We start from the raw sequence: 19,309 nt of genomic DNA, 5'->3' as shown, positions 1-19,309 counted from the left end.
TGTGTAGGGAGTGTGTGTGTGTGCTTGCCCGACTGTGACACTGTGCCCTTCACTCCGTCTGTCCTCTGCACACTATAGTCTTGTGTGTGCAGCATGACTGGAGCTGTGTGTCGCAGATAAGAGTCAGAGTATTGCAAAGACTGTGTGTGTGTGTGTGTGTGTGCGGTTGTGTGTGTGTGTGTGTGTGTGTGTGTGTGTGTGTGTGTGTGTGTGTGTGTGTGTGTGTGTGTGTGTGTGTGTGTGTGTGTGTGAAAAGAGTATGCTAAAAAAAAAAAAAGGACTCAATGCTCTTTCTCCCAGTCAGATTCACCTCTGGATGCCCTTTCCTTCACTCACTGCCATTACACCTTCTTCATGAATAATCCAACTGGCCACTACACTACTGACACATGCCACCAAGAGGCCCACACATACTCCATGGGGGCTGTCCACTGCCAAAGCCCTACTGAACTCTGAACAAAAACTCTATTAATATGCATGCATTGCTTATTTTTCTCCATGGAATGATGTGAGAGATATTATCCGTCCGGTGGGGAATTGTTGCTGTGATTGTTGGCACCTCCCTCAGTCTAGACAGCCAGTGATGAGAAGAGAAAGGCTGGTATCTTCACTCCCATCTTCATTATCTGCCTGTTTACTGTTCATGTAAATTCCTCTACAGTACGGCTGTAACGTCCAATGGTAGAAGAAAAGGATCTGTAATTAGGGAGCTGGCTTCCCCTACTCTCTCTCTCTCTCTCTCTCTCTCTCTCTCTCTCTCTCTCTCTTGGCTTTAGGATGACTTGCTCAAGCAGTCGTCTGACTCATGCTAATTAAAACACAGAGATGGTAAACACCAAGATCGAATGTGTTATTCTGCACGGGGTAATATTAGCCGCTTCTTCTCGGGGGCAATTTGCTGTTGCTAAGTAAAAATTGTGAGAATAATGTCAGTGCCGTGAATTAGCAGATTGCAACAGACGCTCCTGCAGCTACCAACTGAGCCAAGGAAAAGAATCTGCAGCATAATTAGTGCACAAGTCTCATGCATAAGTCAGCCAGATCCCTTCAGAATGCTGTTTTCAGATCTGAATAATGAAATGCCAACTGGAAAGAGCGAGTTTTGTTCGGGGACATTTTAGGGTACTTTGTCGGAAGCTATTAGTGCTGGGGGTTTTTGTCTCACTAGCACCTACAGAAAACATGACGCAGGTGGTTACATCACAGTGTGAGTTTGTGAGCCAGATGTGACAGTGTCACGCCAGCTAGAAAGTGTTGCCCTGACGTGGCAGTTGGCAGGTCGAAGCCTTATACAAAGAGTACACTGCTTAGACTGAAGAGGGCTACATAAGCATTGTTTGACCTCTTTTATCCACTCTCATTAGCTATGCAACAAGAGGGTTGATTTGAGACCCTTTGAGAGAATCCAGAGAGAACAGGTCTGTTAGTGTGAAACGGGAAACCAACCTGTTTGTCGTGCTCGCCTACACCGAATGCTAATGTTGCCCACATCAATGGGCTCTTCATGTAGAGATGCAGCATAGGGCCCAGGATCTGGGATCTCTGACCAGCGCCACACAAATACACCGGCAGCACGGCAAAAGGGAGCCAGGAGAGGACAGCGGCGGCCCACAGCCCAGAGCCCGCACCAGCCACAGCTTTTATTTCTGGTTACACTGATCTGAGGAATGAAGGAAGAGCTCCAAATGTTTTTGTCCTTCTCTGATTCTCATTATACCCCTGAACCCCCCTTCTTTCTCCCTCTCCTCCTTTTTTCTCTCTGCCTTTTACATAGCCAAAGAGCTGAAGTGAAAAACAACAGGCTTTCTAAATAGGCGTTGAATCAATACAGACAGGCAGCAGAAAGGCTCCAGTCATAATAAGCAGCATTAATATACAATCAGTTGGTCTGTAGTGGAGCACAACACATCGATCCCGCTAGTGAAGATCTCTCAGTGATAGGCAGTGTGCCGGAAGTTACAGCAGCCAAAGAGTGATATAAAAATACAGCGCATATTGCGTTATTTTAAAAAAACATGTGAGCGTCACGGCATATTTATGGATGAAACCCTGTAGCAGAGCATATGTAAGTCGAATAAAATTAGATAACATGAGCATAAAATGACTATGGGTGGTCTCAGCAGAGGTAGTGCAGGTAAACAAACAGGGAGATTGAATAATGGGCATAGCAATAGCACTGGCTGAGGCCCCTAGTGCTATGCTTCCCATCTCTGCCAAGCGTAATGGGATTTCTTGGGTTTAAATGCACTTCACTCACTCTGCGGAGCCAGTAGGAAGCTAAACTATTGATCCACAAACAATTTAGCTGTCCAGTTGTCCAGAGAGAGGGAAAACAGGACGCCCCTTAATGTATAATGAGGCTTCCCAAGAGCTTGGCTCCCTCAGTATTCGCTCCACGTGCCAGGAGGCCTTCGCCTTTGGGCTCTCTTTGAAATTAGCCTTCTATCCATACACTTCTCACACATACAGTCCCTCCCACAGAAGGCTAGGGGTCAGCCAGCTAAGGAACTAGTATGCTTCTCACCAAGGACGTTTCTGATTGGTGTGAGAATCCTCTTTGACCCCCTCAGTCTTTCAATTCTTTTAACACACAACTGGTGGGCAGTTCATGACTCCAGCTATCGCACTAACAGGGCTGAGCTGTCAGACATATACAGCATTCATCATCACTGTGAGGCAGCATATGCTGGGCTAGCATGAAAACATCATACAGTATACATGAAAGGCGATTGTATAAGCACAGGAGTGTGGTTGGGAGGCTTGAATGCCTAACTAGCATGTAGATGGAGGTGTGTTCTTGTCTTCCTCCACACATGCTCCCAGCACCATAGCAACAGGCCTTGCTCAAAAGCCCCAAGAGTGGCTTGGCCCCAACGAGGAAGACGCTTTTGTACGTAATTGGACAGTTCCCTGCACCGTCGGGCTTGTTCTTTATCCCCGGCACCATAAGATAACAGCCATCGAAGCTACAGTAAGCTTTCACAATCCCATGATAAACACAGATTAAATAGGATTAAATCCAAAACAATGCTGCCCATTACTGAGAATATCAATGATGAAGGATACAGAGGTAGTCTAATCTTTAAAATAAAGCTAAATACTAGCTTTAATGATGTTATTATGAAACAAATTACAATGTCAGAGGGGATATAGTTGTGAAGGTAAGGTTTTGCCAGAAACAAAGGTTGTTATTTCTGTTCCAACCTTTCATCCTTTCATCCAAAATGTCTCCCACACCAAAGCTATCCCTTGATTTTTAAGGCTCGCTCAAAGGTCCTCACAAACAAGCTCTGTCATTCATAATGATCTGGACTTCACAGTGTTTTGTAACCATGAAAGAAAGAAAAAAAAACCCACATCAGATGAGGAATTTACTTGTTGACAACTGTAGAAGTTTTCTACATTGCAGCACTCTGGCTGAAATCCCAGGGAATAAATCAGACACACTTCACCGATTTTCAAATAGCATGAAATTGAAAGTCATCTCTTAAAGGACCAAAATAGCATATAGTGTAGTGTTGTCTGAGCCGTGTAAACAGTGCATCTGCCTGCATCTACGAAGGTGCAAAAACAGATGGCTCAAGACTCCCATGTGAGAAGTCAGTCCACTGTGTGTAACACAATATTTCTGCTCAGTGAAATGTTAAACAAAGTCACAAGAGGTAATCTGACACTTTGAGGAGTAGTTTAATTAAGACCCCTTCACATAAAGATGCTTACAATTGACTACTTAATTAGGGAAAACTGTCCTCTGCACTTGTTAACCTCACAATACTGTCGCTTTTACATTTTATCGTCATTAAATACAAACCTCTTTAGAACTGGTTAACAACAACCAAAAGGCAATTAGCTATTTGATGAGCAAATAACTCATGATATTACTGCGGAAATTGAATGCATCCCAGTGAGGCCAGATAAGATTTGCCCTGCTAATATGCAAACAAACAATTTTCTGTGCTGACATGGTAATGAAGGAAGTCAAATAGTATCTGAAAAAATTAAAAAGGCTGAACACGCCGCTAACAGAAATTAGCAGGCAGAGGGCACGCATTCGTAATCTCTGTCTAATTGAGTCCATAAATCCCAAAAGATTTACTTTGATTGTAAAATCTAAAAATATCTCTGAGGAAACTGAGCGACGAATCAGAGGAAAGAAGTGAAATCCTGTCGAATGTAACCTACTTACAGATTTTAATTGTTCTTAAAGGTGGCCGAAATGATGTCTTAAGGTCATCAAAGTAAAGTCGACATTGAGAATCATCAGACACACACAGATGGCCTTCAAACCAATGAACATTTACACAGTTCATCAGTGACCTCTTTCATAAATAAATCTTGATTATTTTTTCTCAAAGATTTTGAGGATTTAAACTCCTCAGTCACCGCAACAGACCACTGACAAATCCTTGTAACAGAACAGGAAACTTTAAGACAACACGTGACATTGATCAATGTCATCCTATTTCCCCCTTAAGTGGCAGGGGGGAGATACAAGGCAATCTCTGAACATTACCTGCTTGTCCGATCCACATTATCTTAACGGAAGCAGAGTAATCAGATTTTGAATGAGACATCACTTTGGCAGACAAACCGGAGGAGACTCGTGAGTCACTGAGGCACCTTATCAACAAACAAAATCACACTGATAAGGAGAAAAAGAGCAGGGAACAGATTAAATGTTTTCTGATAAAAAATACAGTTTAGATTATATGTTCAGGGGAGTTTTTGATGCTTTTACAACCAAGCCATTTCCACAAAACCGTTTTTCAAACCTAGTCAGTAGATGAATAACATCTCTCACCACAAGCTTTAATGCTATAAATAGACAAAAAAAAATACCAGTTGATATCAAATAAATCTATTTATATTTTCAGCATCGAGCTGCATTTGTGTAAATCAACAAAATGCCATTTATGCAGGCTGTATTTTATCTTGATCATAGATATGGAAGATACAAATCATGAACTGCAGAAAGAGTTAGATGACTCACATTCACACAAATGCACAACTTTTATCCAGTGTGGCTGAATAGTTATTCATTTTGGGTCTGGCAATAAAGTAACCAGCCAGCTGAAGTGCCGGGAGCGACTATTCAAGATCATTAGATTCAACAGTGGCTCCAGAAATAGAACATCAGTCCGGGCAACAAAACCTTATTCAGTCAAACAAAGTGAATGACTTGAGAGGAAAGTCCCACGCGTGTATAGAAATGTGCTTCTTAACACACTGCTAACGTTGTTAGCCGCATTAAGGCTGCAACAAAGGATTCTTCACCATTTAATTACCAATTAAAGGGGCCATTATTTTTTGGATTAACAAAAATGCTGAAAAATCCTCATCAGAGATCAATTTACTGTCACATGAGATAAGAACAGAAGCATTTGTTACGTCTGAGAAGCTAGTACCAGCAAGTGTTTGGCATTTGTACTTGATTACTTTTCTGCCAATCAACTAATCGATTAATTGACTAATCATTTCAGCTCTAATCTGCATGGCTCTTCTTTCTACAGTACCTATTGGCTTTACAAAGCAAACAAGCATCATCATTTAACAAGATAATTAAAACGAAACTGTTAAATATCTGAAGGACTAATGAAAGAGCAAACTACATTGACAGTTTAGTCTAACATTGCTCAAATTAGATGGAAAATCAACAAGTGGCATACAAATGTGCACTGTGCCTGTGAGTTTTTCCTACTTAGCTCAGCCTCTGCACAGAAGATCTATAAGGCCACGTACTGTACATGCTGAGAGCAGGGGGCAGTCCACAGTGGGAGAATCAATGGCGGGCTAGTGCAACTAGCATTCAGACAGCCAAAGATGGCAGATGGGGACTGAGGCCCTTTCTCCTCCACAGGCATGAACAGAGGAGAGGTCTGTCTCCAGGCAAACACAGAACACGTCACGTCTCTGCCTCGCTGCCGTACCATTAGTGGATCTCGCTATTGATCGCCGGTGCGTAAATTGCTGAGCAATCTAAAGGAAGCATCAAGAGGAGAGCATCGTGTGTTTTGTCAGCAGGAGGACAGAGAGAAGCACTTGTACATGCAGCGAAGACAACTGCAGCAATAAAGGCCGGTGTTTGTGTGTGTGTGTGTGTGCACACGTGTTTCTGCTGTTCATGTGCTCAGGCTGTCTCGTCTTGCTATATCATTCACTTTAACAATGAAACAAGTCCACAGGACGTATTCCCTCCACCGTGACTGACATTGCATTCAGGGTGACAGAACAAGCAGCGCCTAACAAACTAGCCCTGTTGCTGCCAAATGCCAACGCTGCCAATCAGTTTAGGGGTCTTTTAAAAATCACACGCAAAATCTATCCTCTTCTCCTCTGCTAATGCTTTGACACTTTGCCCAAGAATTTGTCGCCCAGGGCTTGGAAGGACATCTGGAAACAAATCTAATCTCTTAAAACGACTCTAAAATTACCTTAATCTTAGATGGCAAATATCCAAGGTTCTGCTTTGTGCACCAAAATCACGTGGCTTGTATAAAGTAATTAAGGTTTAAAGGACTCGGGGAAAATCGGAAGAAAACATTGTCTTGCTGAATATGAAAGAACTCTTCATGCACTAGACAAAGATGACTAGATGACTAAAAGCAACCTCTCTCACCTTCGTTACACACAAGTTACATGCTGACTGAAGTGGAGATGTGGAGGTTGAAGACAGTTCTATTTTCTGCCTCAGGTGAAGTTAGCCTGTCTACCTCAATACATGACAGATGTGTGTGACTGAGGCTTTAAACCAAAGGAGAAATAAGTGTACGGTTATGTTGAGTCATTTGACTGTGACACTAATGGAGGCTGAGGCTGTAGCCTTGAAATGCATCACAGAACAGCCATGTCTTGGGGGGTACTGTGTTATGTAAAAAGTTCTTCGTCATGCAGGCTCTGCAAGGCACCACGCTCACACAGCCAACGTGCTGTCAGGGAACAGCTTATTACAAAATTCAGATCTCTATATATTACATATTTCGTCATAGAGTTTGGCCGGTGAAAAAAAAAATGTGAGATGATACCCTGCACGCAGTAGGTTAGCCTACTTCTGAGCAGAGTAAATTCATTCGCCTAGCATGAAGGAGAGGGTCTGTCCTCAGGGTGTACACAGGACAGCACAGGATGCATTAGCAGCAGTCAAGCTTACAGGATTCATAAAGTGGTCCACCTGACAGGCGGCCATGGAATCCCTCTGACACTTTGCGCCACATTCATGGCTCTGATTCAGTCAGGACAAACACACAGTGAAGAAGCTCACACGTGACATTGGATGGCAACGAAGTGTACAGAGCCTGTCGGAGCAGGAAGTCGTCAGACATTTATTCGCTGATCATCTGAAAACACACATTTTTATATTGGATCAGCAAAGATCTTAAAAGGAGCAAACGACCGACATAAAAATGGTCATTTGAGACCAATAATCCAATAAAGTGCCACAAAACCAAAACAACTGTAGAACTGTGCATATCAAACCAGCGGCCAATTAGATGTCATAATTCAGAAACCCCAGGAAGACTAGAGGCTCATCCATGTGCTTCTAATGGGGACCCTTAAATAAACATAAACATAATTACCTTCATAGAAGTTTGGTGAAAAATGACCTGCATCCTGAATCGCAAGGACAACCACAAAGCAAAGTTGCAGAGTACCCTACGGGAGACACTGCTGTCTTTTATAAGGAGCTGTTCAAAAAGCCAGGCACTTGAGCCATTGTCGAACAACACTGTGAAATCTAGGACCACGCTTTATCGAAAAATCAAGCCATTACGTGATAGAGTGCTCTGGTCCGGTTGGTAAACATCTTGAGTTTCGGGGCAGACTTTGCCACAGTGAGCAGAGCCACAGCATCTATTAAGAGACATCACAACAATTTCCCATCAGTCACCCTCATATAGATGCAGAATAGCAATGTAAACGTACAGTTCCCCATGAACTGGTACATACACTACTCAAAATTAGTTAGGGACATTTAACTGTTTGACTTGATCATGTCTCATCCATGCACATGCATATATGCACCCATATCCCAACATCCCTAACTCATTTTTAAGCAGTGTAGTTACAGGACTTGCACCTCCATCATCAAAAATCATAAGCAGAATAATGAAGACCCTGCAGGAAATCCTTGCAGGACTTCTGGCAGCACCCTGGACCTCACTTTGGCAACATGTAGCTCGAACAGTTTCTCTCCACTGAAGCCTAGTCTGCTGTCTGGTGAGTCAGGACGCGCCCATGACACCTTCTCCAGCACCTGACATCCTGGCAGAATCACCCTGCGATGAGCCATTACTAAACACCGCTGCTCAATCTGCCAGTCAAAGATGACAGAGCCGACCTATACGCCTCAATCAACACCAGGACATGCGTTTTAGTTCCACCCCAGATGAAAGTGTTTACAGTCGTCTGGTGCTCCCTTATAATCTCCTGGCTGCTTGAATCATCGGTATGTGCGGCGCTGTTAGGTTATGGCCTCCGGCGTGGTCAAATTAATGCACAATTAAACCCTCAGACTGATTACTTTAAAGCACATATTGCTGAAACACATCGCATTATCATCGGCGTGTGCGTCGCCTTGTATTTTTTGGGAGGGAAGTGGAGGCAGGATGTGCAGCAGATCATGTAACAGCATCATCCCCACCACGCCACGGTAAGTCAGATCTTGCACACACGGTATCTCTCTGCATCTGTCACCACGATGTAAGAAGAAGGCGAAAAAATGCAGCTTCTTGATACCCACATCGTTAACAATTCTGCATTGCGGAGGGCTGCACAAGCTCCATCCCATCCGCGCATCCCACTCAGTCTGTTGTAAACAACACTGATTTCCCCCAGCTGTCAAAAATGCAGCGCCCGGCTTCTCTGGAAATCATCTTCCACCAGTTTTTATTTTTTTATTTTTTTTTAATTCACGAATCAGCCCAGAGCCCCCCGTGTCCTTACCTTCCGTAGCGGGCAAACGCGTCCGTCCGTGTGTCCTTCACGATGCTCGCACCTACTCAGCACCGCATCGCCGGGCGCTCAAGAGCGGGGAAAGAAACTGACGGAGCAGCGGTCCTGTCCCCGCGGAATGGATGAAGGGTTATGACTGTCAGCTTAGGGGGGCGCTAGACCTGCTTCTTCCACACACAGGACCAAGGAGCGGTGCTGGCTCCATCAGTGGTGTCCGGGCTCCTCCTGAGCTCCATCAGCTGGTTCCCCCAGCATAATGAGGATGACCTGAGGGACGTGTGAAAAATGCGCGCTTGTAAAAGCTTTAATGTCTCTCAGTTTGCACACTGCAGACTCATTAAACGACCCAACCCTGCGTCAGTGTGTCAGCTGAATATATAACATGCAGTCATACAGTAACTTACTTCATGCTCATTTTTGTATTTGTTATTATAATATGAACAGTTTAAGGTGGGTTTATAAAAAATAAGTTTATTATTAAAGGTGCACTATGTAGTTTTGGAAAGACATTTTTATCAGAGGAGAAAGATCATCATTGATTGCCTAAACAAACTACATAAACAAACTCTGTTTTGTTTTCATGACTGAATAAACAAACTTTGACTCTGTTTATGTGGCGGACCCTGCTACTTTTGTGGCTTCAAACAGTGTTCTGCCCTCTGAGAACAGCTTGTTTGTTCAACATAATGCCCCTTTAAGACAATAAATGTGAAAATGTCAATCATGATGAGGACTTTTAAAGAAAGGTGCACTACTGAAATTTTAATCAAAAAAGAAAGATCTTCATTAACCGATTTTTATGCCTAAACAAACTCTCTTTGTTGTCATGACTCGATAAACTGGATAAACAAACTGACCTTAAAGGTGCTATTTGTAAGAAAAGCTGATTTTTGAGTAATCAAAAACTGACACTTTGGGATGGCAGCTGACCCGTCCTACAATCCCAAAGTGTCAGTTTTTGATGAGTTGGGAAACCCAGAGCGTAATTATTTGATGAGTTGAACATGGAAATTCTGAGTTTGAATTTTGTCTCCAAAACTACATAGTGCCCCTTTAATTTCACATTATAGCAGTGGCTGTAGTGCTAGTAAGTTAGTAGTTATTATGTCAACTAAAAGATGATTTTGCCATCCTTGGGGCAGAAATAAACAGTGACAGAAGCAGTTATTTAACATATGTTAGCAAACAATTGCCTACTTTGAAATCCAGCAGATGCCTGCAAGTTTTCTCTCTGGCTATACTCTGAATTTAAGTCCCATTTTCACTCCCCTTCTTGGTCTTTAGTTGAGTCTCCACCAACTCCTGATAGAGGGTGTGTTCAAAACCTTTTCACTAACTGCCTTTGTCTGTTGGTTGGTGTTGGGCAGGGACCACACAATGAGTTTATCAGAATTTGTTGCTGGAACCAGCTGCTAATGGGAGCTGATGATAAGAGCCACTAAAACTCAACTTTACAGTAAATGTGCAGTCATGACAGTAAAAGTCTCCAATGTTTGTTTAGGTAAGTATTAATATCACAAATTGGCTTTTAATGCAGGTATCTTGGACACAAATTGTGACATATCTTTAATTAATAAAGAGACACTAGACTAGAGCTGGTTTTGTTTTACCACAAATCGACATAATGACAGATAAGTAACCTGTGCTCACAATAAATAATTCTGTTCCTGATTAATAATTTGCACCCTTCAATTACATTATTAGTCCCCTGGAATTAATAGCTGATGCACATGAATGAAAAGAAAAGGACATCTGTCATCCCATAAAATTATAATCACCTGGACAGTCTCCTGCCTACACACCTGCTTTCCATCAATCATCAGCCTCATATGAGCTTCCCTCCATCGAGCATTCACTTTCCTACCGGTGTACTGTATGTTGTCTGTTATTAGACGCGTCTACCTGTCTTTGTCCCTGTAGTTATGTCTGCCTGTCGCACTTCATTCCCAGTAATGGCTGTATTTTTAAATGTTGGCCAGCTACAGAGAGTTTCACGCTTCAACCTCTGCCCCAGGAGTACACTTAAATGGTACTTTTTTACATAGGCAGTATTAACAGGTAGTTCTCCCCAAGTCCTGTAAACACACTTGAATGTGTTCCCCTTTAAGTCAACATTCCCATCCCTGATTCTCACAAAAAATGTTTGTATTGTTGAACAAGAAAAACGTTATTATTCCCAAAAGGCTCATTTAGTGCCTTTTGTTAAGTGTTTAATTTCACACGTAATAACACAATGGCACGTGTGCACTTAGCAGCTGAAGCGAGGAACTAATTAAGAAAAAGACAGGGTAAAATTAATCTAGAGAGTTTTGTTCTTTGTCAGTGACCTTTTCTGTGCTTCGAACACCACAAACTGAATTTCTTCCATTGTGTTGGAGAAACAGCAAACATTTTGAATCCAAAAATGTCAAACAAGAGCAAATAAATGTATCTGCATTGCCAATCCCCATTTAGGGTGGCTGAGAAATGAGTGTGACTGCTGACTGCATGTTAACCATCAGCCTGTTTTTTTATCAGACAGATATCAAAAGGGCACCTCTACTAATTATAATGCTTCACCCGCGCATCAGTCCAAAACATGAGACCATCTCAATCCCTGGGGATTAGATTTAAATCTTAGATGTAAACACCACACAGCAAATAATAATCTGCAGTGGCGGCGGCCCATAAATAATGCAGGAATCTTTGAGAAAGAGCAGGGTAGAATTAATTGAAGGACTTAGCCCCCTCGCATGAATTTTGGGGGACCCATATCAAAGAAGTTCTTTGTCGTGTGATCAGACACTGACTTTACATGAAGGTCATAGCTCTGTATCAAGTTGTTGCTGCTTTCTTCCCGAAGGCTGTTGTTATTATTCAGACTTTTCATCAAAAAAGTATTGTTTCCTTTGAGATGGGAGCTGTTGTTGGTACACAAGGAGAAAAAAAAAGTTGTCATTCAGCCGAGGGGGGGAATGTATTAGAAAAATATGTCACTCCACGGAAAATAGCCAAGCCAAAGGGATTCAGTGAGGGATCTTATTTTCGGATATCCAAGATCTAGGTGTGTTCGAGCCTCAGACAAACACTTTTGTTCCTCTTACAACATGGCAGTGCAAATAGGGACAGATCCTGCTGGTGAATAACACTGTTACAAGGCCGGTCTCTGGGGTGGATAAGAGGAACAGCAAACACCCTGCTGTCTGGAGGAAAGAATAGGTGGCTGTCATCTATCTGCCTGGCACAGGAGGAGGAGGGACGTGGAGGAGGAAGAGGAGGGAGGGGTGAGGGGTAAACATGATTTAGCCCCAATGATCTCCACAGGGGCTCATCCAGAGGTAACCCCCCCCCCACACACACACACATACCCACCACCACCCATCCAGTCTTAATACACATGGGACATGGTGGGGGGGTGCATGGGGAATAGGAATCAGGGTGAGGAGAGGGTTATAATCCCGGTGCTATCATGATAAAAAAAGGGGGGAGGGGTTTTGATTGAGGGTGTAAGATCGATAGAACAAAGCACTTTCACTTTATGTAGCATCCATCCAACAGGAGTTCAATGATATCTGCTCCCATATCAGCTCCCCTCAGGGGAAAAAAGCCTCCTTGTGTTGACAGAAAGACTGGTGAAGAAATGATACCGGGTGATTTCCCCTCCCACAGTTGGGGTTTTAAATTTCAGGCGAACCAAACCTACCATTCAGGCTCCAGACAGCTTGGTCTTGACAGATGTGTGTGCTGGCAAACCGTTCGTCAGCCATATGGAAATGTCACAGAGTAATCATAAACAATTATCCTCCCCGGCTCTCAGAGCATCAGAAAAGGGCAAATTTACATAAAGACACAAAGACTCTGGCACTAACATCTAAAGGAAGAGCTGCCCTGAAGCTCAGCACACACTTATGAAATATCAGAAACTAAATGATGGTGTTTTTTTCAATACCTTCCTCTGATATCCTTTATTCTGCTTAATGTCTTATTGAGGAGAAAGATCACATCCTTCACTTCAGCAACCGGGATGCAAATGATGCGCTTTTAAAGCTTCCAGGTTGAATGGAAACAGGACTATGAGACCATGTAATGATCTGTTTCCACACTGAAAACAGACTGGAGGTAGACATAAAAAACACAGCTATAGATCATTCAAACCAGGCTTTCCACCGGGCAGTAAATCAAGGAGCTGGACACAGAGGAGGTGGGGATGGATAATGGATGCTGTGGCAGACGAGCAGCCGACACAGAATGAATCCACTGAGGATTGGATGAGGCATGAGAGGATGTAGGGAGGGAGGGAAGGGAGGGAAGGGAGGGAAGGGAGGGAAGGGGGGTGGGAGGGTGGGTGGAGTTCAGGAGGGTAATGGGGCAGCTGCTTGTTTGGTGGCAATGATCACCAATCGACGGACAAATAATGTGATTCTGTTGCCATGAGAAATAAATAGCTAAGCTTCTTACAGGAAGCCTTTGTGAGAGAGGAGTAGGGATGTCAACAGAAGGCCGAACATATTCATAGGCTTATAGGCTGTCAGATAAAATGTGAGATAATTCAGCATGTTGTGATTTGAACACAATATTACAAGCCATCTTATGGTCCAACTATGGCCTTTATATGAGATACTTTCATTGATGACAGTTGTAACAGTCATATTGTCTTTTAAAAAGCCTGTTGCTTATGTCAGCCATCAGTGTAATTGCCTCATATCACTAGGTGGCAGTAAAGTCAAGAGGGAAAATCTGTCAAACATAAACAAATTGATGAATCATCATCCAGTAGCTGAAGGTCATCAGGTCTTTGGGATGATTGCTGATGGGTGTGAGAGTCATTTGTTTTGGTTGAAATAATATGGATATCTTTCCAAACAGCTGCAGCCCGCACTGATGCACTCATCCTTTATAAATTTTTAAAAAATCTACCCCAATTCAGAAATATGTGGAGCAGCAATCCACTTTCAATCACAAACAATCCTGGAAATGTCCCCAATCAACTTTACCCAAGAGAAAGGAATTAGCGTACCTGAGTGAGCAGAAGGCAAAGAGTCCTTGCCAGAGGGAGAGAAAGTAATTCCAAGACACTAGATAGCAGACTTCCCCGCTTCCTGACACCATTGCTGTGTGATAATGCACCAGATGGCGGGCTGCTCTCTCGCTATTACCCTGACAATATGACTGTAATGGAAGTGGAAGTGCCACAAGTGAGAGCCAAAAAGATGGAGCCCAACTGTCGTGTTCCATAAGGCCTTTCTATAGCTGCTCCACACCGAGGAGACGGAGGCAGGTGTAGGCATCCATATTTACACACAGCGCTCAGCTTTTTTGCTCACTGTACAGGTTGGTGTTAACGCTCAGCGCGTATCTGAGGACGTAGGTGCATTCGTGTGTTCTTAGCTTCTCCTGCAATGAAGTTTTGGAGGTCTGAAATCTGACGTTTGGCATCATTTCCCTCGGATCCATGAGGCTTTGAATAGATCATCAGCATGTGCAGCAGGAGATGGTATTGGTTCAATGCCAACACTCACACACACACACACACAGTTGTGGAAAGCAACCAAGTGCTATCACTTCAGTATTTCCATTCCGCTGGCCACAATTCAGCAAGAGAAATTGACTTTTCTTTACTCTGCTACATTTATTTGACAAGTTACTAGTTACTTTACAGAATAAAGATTTTACGTCAGAGAAAACGTCAGTAAATGTCTAAAAAAAATTGCTTCACTAAATATCCTATTTCTTGTTTGTGTTCATACACAAAAAAAAAATCAGTGTGCAGTTGATGCTCCTCATCACGTTTTATTGTTTTTAGCAGCACTGAAGAGAGATTTCCCCTTTAAAGCCCCCCGCTAGTCAAAAATGTGTTGAATGTTGAATGTTAGAACTATATATATGTGCACAGGATGTTTGTTTTTTTACATTTATCACTTAAATTGCTATTTTCTCTGTACTCGTTGAAAATTTTGAGAGGCAGGCCTGAGCATGATTTGTGACATCACAAATAGTTTCAAAGCCAATCTTGGTTCAATAGTCAGTGTTAACAAGTGTAATGTAGAAAGCCTCCAATGCACATATACTGAGAATGGACTTTACAGTGAAGTAGGAGACAACTGTCAAACTGTCACTGGAATTTTTAATGTGGGAGAAGAAATGGATGTAATTTTAAGGTTTTAAATGTGGTAATTATTATTTTTTTCTACAAAAAACATGTCAATCACAGTTGTGTGGGGTTCTTTAAATTTCTCAGATGGTTTAATTTCAGTAAGTCTTTGAGTCATAAAGATGTAAAACTCTCCACTGTTTCACAAAGAGATGAGATTATATTTCAGAGAATATTCCAGAAAAATCTCAAAAAATTGTGTAGCAGGAATTTGTTTTTCTGCATTACTCTCAGATTAATCTTATGATGCAGCCCAAGGTTCGAATCCAACCTGTGACCTCTGCTGCATGTCACCCCCCCTCACTCTCATCCAAGGGCGTAGGTTTGGTCTCAGCTTTGGTAGTGACATTACCAGGGGTGGACTGGGACAAAAATTCAGCTCTGGCATTTTCTGTCCAGACCAGCCCACTATATTATCAGCGGACACCACGAAGAAGTCCACAAATCTCGTGGCGTCCTTTCTCACACATACTACAAAGGAGAGTCATATTCCTTGATAGCAGTTAACAAATAAAGCACGTAGCTATGAACTCAAGGACTAAAACTGACAGCTATAGCAATCAACCAATCAATCTTTGTTCATTATAGTGTCAAATCACAACAGAAGTTATGTTATGACCAGGGGTGGGACGAGACTAACGGGAAGAACCCAAAACCAGAGACGGGGTGGAGTTTTTCTCACATCATTACTTACATTTGCACAACAGTTGGTGCATTTCTCAAAACAATTAGTACAAACTGCAAAACCTTGTTGATAACCTGCAAAAGCATGTCACATGCTCAAAATAGAGGTCATTCCTCAAAACCAAGTATTCCTATCAATGAAAGTGTGTGTGTCATAAAAAAAAGTCCTGACACCATCATTTATGAACAAGGTAGTCAAATGGCTTTGTCGTGTTTTCATTAGGACACTTTACTAGTGTTTCCCAATGCAAAAAAGCCAGATCTTTGTGACCTGAAAATGCTCAAGACTATACACTAACACTATACACAGCCATTTGAAAACTACAGTAAAAGTAACACATTTACACACAAATTATACCTATTAGATAGTTATCACCTCAGTAAACAATAAATGAATTGAAAGATTACAATAAATTCAATGGTAAATATTGCAAATTAAATTTATTATTTGCTATAGGTTTACTTGTGTTTTGTATCTCTGTTTACAGCTCATCAGGCCACGTGAATGTTTACTGTTGCTATGGCAACAAGAGACCGCTGACGTTAGCATCTGTTAGCTAGCTTAGCTAAATCATCTGAACAATAATAACCCATAATATCACAATTCGGCGTATTTGAATAAAATCAACCACAACTACCAACAGTCACAGCCCTTTAACTCTGGGCTGATGTGCTGCCACATGTTAGATTGTCAAAGTTAGAAAATAACGACTTCAGTCCCTGAGGAGCTACGTTAGCATTAGCAGCAGCTACGTTAGCATTAGCGGCAGCTGCGTTCATCAGTATGCAGTTAGTGAGGTCGCATCACATTCAATGTAAAAACGTTTTTTTACTTTGTTTTGGACATGTCTCAAACATTTAGCCGAGCCAGCCCCAGGCTGACGTTACTGACCCTGTGTGCCTCCACTCGCTCATCATCGTCAGGTCCTCCTCCCTCGTCTCCCGGCGCAGCAGCACCTGTGGCTGCTGGCGGGTCGGTGTCACTGGTCCCGGCACCAAAAAGCTCCGTCAACTTCGCACATTTAGCAGCCTCCACCTCCAGAGACTTCAACTTTTTAATCGCTGTTTCTCAGCTGTTTCTTCCTCTTATCCATTTCAAGTAGCGGACACAGTTTGGAAGATGCTCACTACTACCACTCACTAACGTTACTACTGGCTCAGCAGCAGACAAATATTGGTAGTGACTATTTTGCAATCCTCGAACATTGGTTGTGACATGTCACGACCATCTATATAGAAACCTACGCCCATGCTCTCATCCCATTTCTCTCCAAGCCGTCCTATCTAGTAAAGCCATAGAACGGTCAAAAAAAAAAAATAGTAATAAAAAAAAGATTAATCTTGTGACCCTTTGGAGGGGGCCTGATCCCTGGTTGGGAGCCACTGGACTAATCTACAACCAGCTACAACTGTGAAGAGTTGCTGATGCAACCTTATTAGCAACACTGTAATACTGTGTATAACATTATGTCAGTCACAGGGGGCACTACGCAAGAATGAGTGTTGAGAGTACATTTAGCTGATACGTTGTCGTTGTGTGCATTTACTTAAGTAGGATTGCAAAGGCAGAACTTTCATCTGTAATTGTTGCATTGTCACTTTTACTTAAATAAAGGACCACACACACACATACATATATCCACGTCCATGAGCACGCAAACATGCGTCACAAATGTTCATATACACAGCATTTCTTGTGCTGTAAAGTTGTTATTTAATTCTAATTTCTATGTTTGCGGTATTGGATATTATTATTATGTGGTGTAATGTTTTGTTCTGGAATGAATAATTAATGGTTACACTATATTGCCCTCGGGGTGCACGGACTGAATAACAGGGATTTTTTATGACTCACTGAATCCGACATCACTAAGAGCATCAGTAATTTCCAGAGAAGGCAATGACATTTTGAGTGAAGAGTCTCACAACGGCAATTAAAGCAGATAATTATTTATTCATTCATTATATTTCCAGTAGCTTGAACTTCATACTTGCACTAAAAGGAGAAACTTAAATAGAGACAAAGAAAGTATCTGTTAGTACAAATCTGTTTCTTAAATACAAAACCATTTGCAATACTGTCAGAAAAAAGCATCATTTTGGCAGTATATTGGGACTGCGTAGAACCAATAAAATCAGAATAATATAATTCTGTGCATCAATTAATGTTGTCGCTATATCCTACATGTTCTTGTACAATTCAAAAGTTATGTAACTCGCTGACAAGCAAATCAGAAAACAATCTGAATTCAAATTTATATGCAATTTTCTGTCCAGTTAGTTACAGTACAATGTACACTGTGCACAGCAAGAAAAAAAAGAATATATATATATATTCTCTACAAGTACTCTATATTTAATACAGTCCTATCAACAGGTTAAACCATATCATGCACAATATTGCCTCTTAGGCTGCCTTATAAGCTGCTTGTCCCTGTACAATCAATGAAGGTATTTACAAATTCAACAAATATTCTACACGTCTTTAAAAAAAAAAAAAAACTTGATGCAAGTTAAGAGAAAAGAACTCTTGATCCCATCCAAAGGCCCTCAAGTGTAGTTAGTACAAGTGAACAATTTTCGCCTAATAGGAATTGAATAATGCACACACACGCCTACACACTCACAGATATCCATACATTCATACACTGCAGATATACAATCGGGTACTGTACATAATGACTGCAGACTTTGAGAAGCGCACCACACACGGTTTTAACGATGTTTTACGTGGGTGCGTTTAGCTCGTTGGAGGAATCAAAGCCAGTCCCGTGTCTCAAGGCGTTGGGAGGCGTCTTTAAAAAGAGATGACAAGAGTATATGAATAATTCCTCACATCCAGAGTCCTCTTCTTAAGCTTATCTTATCCATCCTTGGATGTGACTTCTGCAGTCCTACTACTCTCTCTGTTCCAGTCACTGAGCTGTGGAAAGAGACTTCACAATTGAATCGTTGTTTTGGAGAAAAGGCACTATACCTATTGAAGGAGAACTGCAGGGACCGAGGCGAGCTGTCTCACCCTCAGCGTCCCCCCACCGTCCTTCAGCTCAAACTCGATTAAAGGAGGTTACATGCAGGGCAAAGGTTGTGAGGTCACGTGACATGCCATGCAGCACTTCAGCTCCCTCCGTCATATGGGCAGTTGGATCATTCACAACAGAGTGGTGACAGATGAGGATGTGTCAATGCATGCGGTGTGCACTGCTCCCAATATTCAGTTTACAGATAGTTCACTTTATATATACACTGTACATGATCTGCCTTGTGCACTGTAAATGCATGATGGAATTACATGAAGGAATTACATTATTAAATACAGATTCCTGTACAAGCTTGTGTTGGAAAAAAATACACTGAATAATAGTCGTTTACTGTAGACACGGATTACTATTTGAACATAGTAGATAATATAATAACCAATAACAAAAACAAATATAGTTCAGATGAGCACTGCATAGTCCATAAGAGATTTGTGGTAAGAATGCAACACTTGTTAATATCAGTGTTAATTAATATATGGATTTAGGTCATATCAGGTATTTCATG

The 19,309-nt window shown here is 42.0% G+C and overlaps 1 protein-coding gene across 1 annotated transcript in view; it reads right to left on the bottom strand.

The window, feature by feature from the left end:
• LOC141000778 (contactin-1a-like) overlaps positions 1 to 9,031 on the bottom strand; it is a 68,436-nt gene extending 59,405 nt beyond the window's left edge. The window contains exon 1 of the mRNA XM_073471610.1: positions 8,941 to 9,031. The gene's annotated coding sequence lies outside the window, so the exon portion shown is untranslated. The remainder of the gene's footprint in view (positions 1 to 8,940) is intronic.
• Positions 9,032 to 19,309: the final 10,278 nt, after the last annotated feature.

Source organism: Pagrus major, chromosome 8 (assembly GCF_040436345.1).
Source record: "Pagrus major chromosome 8, Pma_NU_1.0".
Classification (NCBI taxonomy): Eukaryota; Metazoa; Chordata; class Actinopteri; order Spariformes; family Sparidae; genus Pagrus; species Pagrus major.
Note: the sequence above shows the minus strand (reverse complement) of the source record. Positions and strands in the feature narration are given on the sequence as shown.